This window comes from Pinus tabuliformis, chromosome X, assembly GCF_031772625.1.
Source record: "Pinus tabuliformis cultivar Carrire ecotype Pingquan chromosome X, CPIR1, whole genome shotgun sequence".
In the NCBI taxonomy this organism is placed as follows: domain Eukaryota; kingdom Viridiplantae; phylum Streptophyta; class Pinopsida; order Pinales; family Pinaceae; genus Pinus; species Pinus tabuliformis.
Window position 1 is genome coordinate 133,011,449 of NC_142308.1, and position 9,098 is coordinate 133,020,546.

The 9,098-nt window shown below is 33.8% G+C and overlaps 1 pseudogene; it reads left to right on the plus strand.

Annotated features, from left to right (window-relative positions):
* The first annotated feature begins 7,643 nt into the window (after positions 1 to 7,643).
* Positions 7,644 to 8,582, plus strand: LOC149138808 (cyclin-dependent kinase F-3 pseudogene; annotated as a pseudogene).
* Positions 8,583 to 9,098: the final 516 nt, after the last annotated feature.

Below are 9,098 nucleotides of genomic sequence, written 5' to 3' on the forward strand. Positions count from 1 at the left end.
AGACGAGGAGTCTTCCTGAGCAGTGAAAAGTTGTATTAATTTTTGAGGTAATGGGAACTGCCTGGTTGGAATGCTTTGAATTATTTGATCCTGTTATGGCTTTAGAAAAGGATTTTTCTACGATTGTGTTGAAATATATTCAACCTTTGGCTACGATGGTTGATAAAGAAAGAAACATGAGGCAAGAAGAGGTATATATATTGCTTTATGACTAAGGCATAAAGTTTTCTAGTATAATCTAAATTATAAATTATAATTTTGATTTCTTATCTCCTATTGTTATATGCATATTTATGTACATGCATTAGTTGCTATTGCTGATGGATTTTAGGCAAAAGTGGGAGCATGCGCATGGCATGGACTTATCTGCTACTTGATTGAACATGAAGATCTCTTTGGGCCACTAGGATACCAACTCAGTCATCGAGAATGAGTTAGTTTTGAATCATTTTACTGTCTTTTTCCATGTCTTTGAAAGTAGATAATAATAATTAATGCTTTTATATAACCTTTATTTAAATAAGTACTTTCTTAGCCTATACAATGTTTCACAGGCTACTCATTTCAAACATATGTATAATTTTCAATTGAATATGTACAATATATACATAGATACAATGGAAGCTATATTTTGTTGAAAACATTCTTCATATGTGAAGACTTCTTAAGAGGAACTACAATGGAACAACACATAAAGAAGCAGTTGCAAATTATGATGTTTTTCAACCTATGGGTCAACATAACATCAAAGGGAGCAAGGATTCTCACAATGAGGCTAAAAGTTCACTAGGAAATTCTCTTCCTACAAATGCTTCTTTTTTATTGCGAGAGGAAAGTTTGCTTGAAGAAGGAAATCAAGATGACGGAACTGGAAGTGATTTTGAAATAAATGAAGATAAAAGGGATGGTTTAGAGCAGGGTTTTGTATCTTCAGAGGATATATCTAAATATTTCCAACAATGCCATAATACTATTTTGATCTACAGTGATTGGGGCAGATGAGAGGATTCTTTTGGAAATTCTAGCAATGATGCTCCAACCATTGAGATTAATGCAAGGAATATTTTAGGTGAGTGCATTTCCATTGAAGTTCTCTTTAATGAACCTCTTCATAAATTACTTCCATGTGCACCTTGTTGATTCTCTGATATGTCTACAATGCATTCTGATTAGGAAGAGTATTTCTGTTATTATTTATTTGTTTCTCTATGGAACAATTTTTTTTTTATGTATTATTTAGGATTTCTTTCTCTATATATGTGCTTGCTAATCTAACTACTTTTCTATTTGTCCTTAGAATTTTGGTTAAGACTTTGCAATTTTTTAGCTTGTCTTCATAGATTATAATAATTGTAAAATGGATCTTAATTTCATTAAAGGTATGACTATCACTAACTAGCTGGATGATGGATTTGACCAAGGTTATGGGCATTTTAAGCACATAAAATCTACCAACAACAATGTGTGAAATAGTATTTCTCATATTGTTTCACGGGAGAAAAGTCCTAAAGGAACTATTATGGTATTTACCAAAAAGGGTGATGTTTGGGCCCTATACAAAGAGTGGAATTCTTCTTGGAACGAAGACACTCCTCCAGAAGTTAAATGTACGTATGAAATGGTAGAAATTTCAAATGAATTGTGGAAGAGGTTGGAGTGAGTGTGGTTCCTCTTATCAGGTTTGATGGTTTCATGTCTATGTATTAGAGGAAGTAGGTTATTAACTTGGTTCCCAATAAGGAGCTTCTTCAATTTTCTCATCAATTTCTAGCAAAGAGACTTCTGGGCAAAGAATCCCCAAATTTACCCCAAAATTTCTCTGAGCTAGACCTTGCTTCAACTCTTGAAGATGAATTCAAGTCAATTTGATCACTTTTCTTTTTTATTAGGACTTCAAATTTTGTGGTTTCGGGGTGTAATTTGGATATGTGGTAGAACAAAATATAGCATTCTATTTTGACTACCATGCAGTAGGATTAAATTGAGCTTTCAAAGCTACAGATGACTTCTTTGGAAGTGTAATTAGAGAGTAGGTTGTTATCTTTGGTTACATTGAATGGCCAAGCAGATGTTGGTTGTGCACTAACCTTTTGTTCAAGGGTGCAAGTTAAATATGAGGACATGGTTGACTCTCTTTTCTTATCATTACTAACATGTAATGATAACTGTGATGGATTATCTAATTTTTTGCAAAAATTTCAGGGATAGATAGGAGGATAACTATGTTAATTTTTCTCTACCTTATCCTTAGTTGATGTGAAAAATTCCTTGAAAAATTCATATTGCTAGAATGTATGAAGAAGGTAAACATGCTAAACATAAGCCATTCAATATTTGTGGAAGGATATTGAAGTTTTGTGATAATTCTATTTACTTCTTTTTTGTATAACTAGACTAAATAGTTTGTAAATTATTTATAATAGTAGCTTGTTTTGTGAGATGTTCGGTGTGCACTAACCTTCTCTTGAAGGGTGAAAGTTAAATATGAGGACATGGTTGACTCTCTTTTTTATCATTACTAACAGGTAATGATAATTGTGTTGGAATATCTAATTTGTTGTAAAATGTTTAGGGATATATAGATAAGGATAGATAGGAGGATGGCTATACCGATTTCTCTGTACCTTATCTTTAGTTGATGAGAAAAATTCCTTGAAAAATTTTGTATTTCTGGAATATATGAAGAGTGGAAACATGCTAAACATAAACCATTCAATACTTGTGGTGAGATATTGAAGGCTTGTGATAATTCTAGCTACTTTTTTCTGTATTGCTAGATTAAATATTTTGTAAATTACTTACAATAGTAGCTTCTTGTGTGAATAATTCTACATGGGTGTGAAATTGACCTAACTCCATTGAGTTATTTTTATCAAGTTAAAAATATGGGCTGCATGTTTTTACATTTTACAAAAATTACACAATTATGTGTTGAGCATTTTTTTTAAATCAATGCATATATATTCAATTTCAAGGACTACAATAACTCTCACATACTTCTTTAAAGGGTGCTAGCTCAATGGAAGAGTGCCTACATTATAAAGAATGGTATAAGAAGGAGGTCAATGGTTCGATTCCACTATGCCCTAATATGAAATAATTAATCATGTTGCAGTTTATTTTTAATTAAGTGCTTTTAATATTGGTTTATTTCAATGGTGAGATATTTTTCTAGATTCATTATTTTAAATTGTCTCTAAAGACTTCACAAAAGTGATGTTGTATTATCTTTGAATGTAAGTTCTTTATTGTCTCTAGAGAGAGAATAATTAGGATCAAAGGCACTGTGTCTTTAAAGAAAACATGTCTTTGATCTCAACTATTGTATCTGGAGAGACAAAAATGAAATTGTCTCCCGAGAGACAAAAATGCTTGTGTTATATATTGTCTTCATAAAGACAATATATTATGATAATTTAATTTGAGATAATCACTTAAATACAATATTTAATATAATAGACGAGTTTTCTTTTGTCTAAAGTTAAGACAATTTTCCCAAAAATTGTCTTAAATATTGTCTTAAAACCCCCTTAGTGTTGTAGTTTGTTGACCTTTCAGCCACATGTCTTTCCAACTAAATTGTTGTCTTCCATCACGGCATTCCTACATCCACATCTCCACCCCAAAAATAAATTTAAATTTAGTGTGAAGTTTCTTCCTTTGAATGACCTTGTGTTAACCTCCATTTGTAGTTTGACTTGATGCCCATGAATGAGACATTAAACCATCACTTTTATCACCTTCCTTCTCGCTTTGTCGCGACTTGAATCCCATACTCACTTGGATTAGAGTGGAATGATTCTAGAGAACAGTTGGACTGCTACTCTAAATAGCATTGGAACACTTTGTCCTAATCACCCATGAGAGTGATTATTTTGGGAGATTTTTTAAAAACCAAAATAAATCCTAAAATTAAATAATTTTCCTCCCCCCCTATGTTATAAGGTCGAAATATGAGCTAGGAACTTTTGCCTTAGGGAAAACCTCCATAACCAAAATTTTTTGGGATCAAAGGTCGAAGAAAAGATGTAGTAATTGTGGTTTTTTCGTAAAAATCTGCGAGTAGTAGCTTTGCCCTAGTGTGACTAGGTGAGATGACCTCCAAATGCAGAAACCTCTACGTATTCTTTTGGAGTACATGAGGTGGAATATCTAGGTCATATTGTATCTCATGAGGGTGTTAAGGTAAACCCTAAAAAAATTAAATCCATTAAGGAATGGAAAATCCCCATAGACATAAAGAATCTACGAGGATTTCTAGGGTTGACAGGGTATTATTGGAAGTTATTTTAAGAATTATGGGAGAATAGGAGCACCTATGACAACAATACTAAATAAATATGTAGTTTCTTGGACTAAAGAAGCAAACAAGGCCTTTGAATGTCTTAAAGAGGAAATGTTCTAAGCAACTGTCTTAGCTATGCAAGACATAAAAAAAACCTTCATTGTGGAATGTGATGCTTGAGGAAATGAACTTGGTGTCATTTTAATGCAAGAAGGAAGAACCGTTTCTTTCAAAGGTAGTGCAATCAAAGGAAAGTATTTACACCAACTTATTTATGAGAAGGAAATGTTGGAAATACTAAATGCATTAAAGGAATGGAGAACTTACCTAATGGGAAGACACATCAAGGTTAAAATAGATCATGATAGTATTAAATATTTTTTGGAACAAAGATTATATTGAAAAGAGTAGGAAAAATGGGTCACAAAAATGTTGGGTTATGACTTTGATACCATCTACAAAAAAGGGATGCAAATTTTTATTGCACATGCCCTCTCAAGAAAAAATGAGGATGCGGAAGCATTAGTTTGTGGAAATTTTATTGTCCAACCAGATTGGATAACCAAAGCAAAGGATGAATGGAAGGAAGAAGAAGAAGTGTGGACACACATTTGAATGATTCAACAAAATCCTAGTACATCAGACACATTTAGCTCGAAAAATTATTAATTATGGTACAAAGATAGCTTATATCTTTGTAAGAATTCCCAATTCAAAGGAAATGATATTTTAGAATTGCACACCTCTTCCTTTGGAGGGCAGTCAAGATTTTTAAAAGCTTACCACAAGGTCGAGAAGGAATTTTTTTTGGATGACCTTAAACCTTATATTCATAATTTTGTGGTGGAACGTTTGGTTTTCGAATAAAATAAATTGGAGACAATTAATACCTCGAGTTTCTTACAACCTTTATCCATCCTAGGTCGAAGTCGAGAGGAGTTTTCAAGGGATTTTGTCACAGGTTTACCCAAGTCCAAAGGAAAGTGTGTCATCATGGTGGTACTTGATAGACTTACGAAGTATGCACACTTTTGTGCATTATCTCATCCATTTAAAGTGAGTACAGTTGCCGATGAATTTTTGGAAAAAATTCAAAAGCTACATGGAAACCAAAAGATTATTGTAAGTGACAAAGATCATATTTTCACCCAAAAGTTCTGGACGAAATGATTTCCTTGTCTCGGTGCTTAATTAGCTCATAACTCATCTTATCATCCTTAATATCATGGGAAAAATAAGATAGTGGAGAAATGTTTGGAAGGATATATTTGTTGATTTGTATCTGATAAGCAAACACAATGGATCAAGTGGTTACCTCTGGTGGAATGGTGGTATAACACTTGCTTATGTACTGCAAAAAAAATGACCCCATGTATGGCACTTTATGGATATCACACATCGTCCATCATGTCATCTTTAAGAGAAAATTCTAATGTTGAAATAGTGGAAGATCACATCGAACATGGACAATAATTTATCCAACTATTAAAGGATAACCTCACCTTGGAGCAGAATCAAATGAAACAATAGGCATATTATCATCATAGCAAAAGAGGTTTTATGTAGCTGACTCGGTATTTTTATGGCTACGACCATACAAAAAATGTCCCTGAAGCAAGCTAAGAAGAATGTTAAGTTATCACCAAAGTATTATGGTCCTTACCAAGTGTTGCAAAATATTGATACTATGGCATACAAATTGGAGTTTCATGCATCTTCCCAAGTGCACCTAGTTTTCCAATTTTCATGCTTAAAGAAGGTTATATGTGACAAGCTCCGAGTTCAAAAAGTATTGTGACAACTTGACGAGAAGGAAAAGTGATATTAGAACCTCAAGCCGTCAAAGAAATAAGAACTTGACAACTATGAAATCTATCCATTTCAGAGTATGTCATCGAGTGGAAGAACATACCCATTGAAGATTCCACATGGGAGGATGAGAATTTTACATAGAAGCCTCCAAAACTACGCAAGCATTGAGGACAACATCTTTTTGAAGGAGAGGGGTATGTTAGGTCCCTATAATACTAGTATAGCCCCTTATTGTTATTTTTGTGCTTATGTAGTCCCCATATTGTTATTATTGTGCCCCATAGATGCCCACTATTGTTATTGTTGTGTCCTTAAATTATTATTGTTATGTAGGCTCTAATTATATTGTGTCCCCTTAGACTGCTATATATAATGAGGTTTTGTCATTTGAATAATCCAATAATTGTTCATTTATGTAATATAAAGGAAGCTTTACCGTCAAAGAGGATAATTTTTAATTCGTTGATGTACCTATCACTGAAAATCTCCTCCTTCCATAACTCTCAGGACCAACCACAGAGTTGCGCTCACGATCATGGTACATCTAACATTTCGATACTCGCGAAGAGGGGTGTCCACAATTTGAATATAATAGAGGCTGAGTTTATACTCTGTATCCTTTAAGATATGGTGAAGGCTTATTCATGAGATTTCCAATCGAGTTATATCCATCCTTTGGTGAAGAGAAGAACTTCAAGAGCCTTTGCAATGATTGGAATTATGTGTGCTACTACTTAACATTATGGTGTTTTACTTTAGATGGCAAATTATGCCAAATAAAGTTTTGTCTTCCATCATAGCCACTTCGTGTGTACACATGTCCACCTCTAAACGAAAGTTGAATTTAAAAACTCATTAATTCATCCACCCATTTTTAAATTGTCGACTAAACCTAATATATTTTTTTTCTTCATATACATATATTTATATTGACTTAATTTAATAATTGATTCCTTTATATTATTAACTATTTACTAATTTTAAAAATAATGTAATGATTTTTTGGAAATCTTTGTAATTGATTCCTTTCATTCATTTAGGTAACTTAAAAAAATCGAGCAAACATAATTTATCCAATATTATATATTTATAAAAAAGTTTTTGATAAATTGGTATATGAATTTTTTTGGGCGTTAAATAAGAAATTTATGTGGATTCATTGTTGGTGAGACATACTAATTTTTTTCTTTTTAAATAATAGATTAATGTCGGTTCATTGTTTGTGTGATATACTTCAGCCCCAATAAAAGAACTTGTATAATATATATTTATATATAAAGCCACAAAAAAACTTTAGATTGGATTACATGCAATATTTCGTTCATATATATAACCCTCTGTATTGAGTTGCTTCAATAGTTCACCACACGAACGAACGAACTGTCTGTATTGAATTGCTTCAATAGTTCGTTCATATATATAAGGACTGTCTATATTGATTCACCACACAACGAACTGTCTGCGCTGAATTGATTCAATAGTTAATTCGGATACCCGCGTTTTTAAGTGAAATTTGCTGGTTGCAACTCTCCAATTAAGAGGAGCGATGTTCTTTCGCAAGACTGAGACTCCACAGTATCGTTGTATCAGTGGAGAAAATTATTGTTGTATCCTTGAGAAATTGGGGGCGATGGATACGAAAACAGGCAAATTTTGTGCCATCAAAATATTGAATGAAAAGTTTTATAGAGAAAAAGATATCTGGAATCTTGCAGAGGTGGAATGCTTACTAAAATTGCGGCACCTAAACATAATTGAGCTCCAGCGGGTTATATGGCACGACTGCGATTTGTCAAAGCTCATCGTTAAAAGAGGTAGAGGCCGTTCTTTCTCAGAGGATGAGGTGCGCTGCATTTGCTTTCAAATTTTGCGAGGGCTGGCGATCGTGCACAATCAAGGATATTGTCATCGCGATCTGAAGCCACAGAATATATTGGTGAGTGGAAATGTGATTAAAATTTCTGATTTCGGGGAGGCCACAAGAATGAAGCTACATGAACCAGGGAGGCCACAAGAACCGTATGTTGTGACACGTCCCTATCGAGCACCGGAACTCCTCCTGGGCTCAACTCACTATGACTTTGCCATCGATATGTGGGCGATGGTTGCTATCATGGTCGAACTCTTCACCGGTTCCCAACTATTTCGAAGCTCTTCCGTGCGACGTCAGTGGTATAAGATTTGCTCTCTCATTGGTACTCCTCAGAACAAATCCTGGGCTCATGGAGTAAAGCTTGCTAACGATAGGAAATACGCGCTTCCCAAAGAATTTATGAAAGTTAATTCTACCAAACAGTTGTCCAGTCTTATACCGAGTGGAAGTCGCGAGGCCATTGATCTCATTAATTCTTTGTTATCGTGGGATCCTAAGAGAAGACCAAGACCAGAAGCAGCTCTACAACATCCATTTTTCCGTTTGATTTCCAACGTACTCCTTTTAAATAAAAATAAAAAGGAGCTCACGAAGAGTTTAAGGCAACCATAGCTACTCTGGTTGTAATTTACGCAAATTCAAAATTGCTGCACAGCAGGAACGAGGTAGAGCATCTATCCTGATCAGTGTAGTTGGCGCGAATCTTCTTTACAATAGTTATGTCATTAATTCTGGTTGCACAATATTATGCTAAAACCTTACGTTTTCTCCATCTCATCATAATTCGATATGTCAATAGCAGCACAGTTTGAATCTCCGCAGTCTGAACGTTGAAGTTAATTTAAATTTATGCCTCTCTATTTACGACGTTGTAATATATTTTCACTCTAATTTCATTAGGGATATACTTAATGTACGAGTGGAGCCAGCTGCACCCCATTTCGTAAAATAACATTTTATTTAATAGGCTACTTGAGAGATAATTGAATACTATGGTTCTGGAGAATGTCAATTAAGTATAAGTGGACTCTTTTGGTTGGTAACTTGTTAGATTATTTGTGGAAATTAAAGATGAAAAAAAATCTGTATTTTGACATTCAAATCAATCCTTTCACATTGTTATTAATG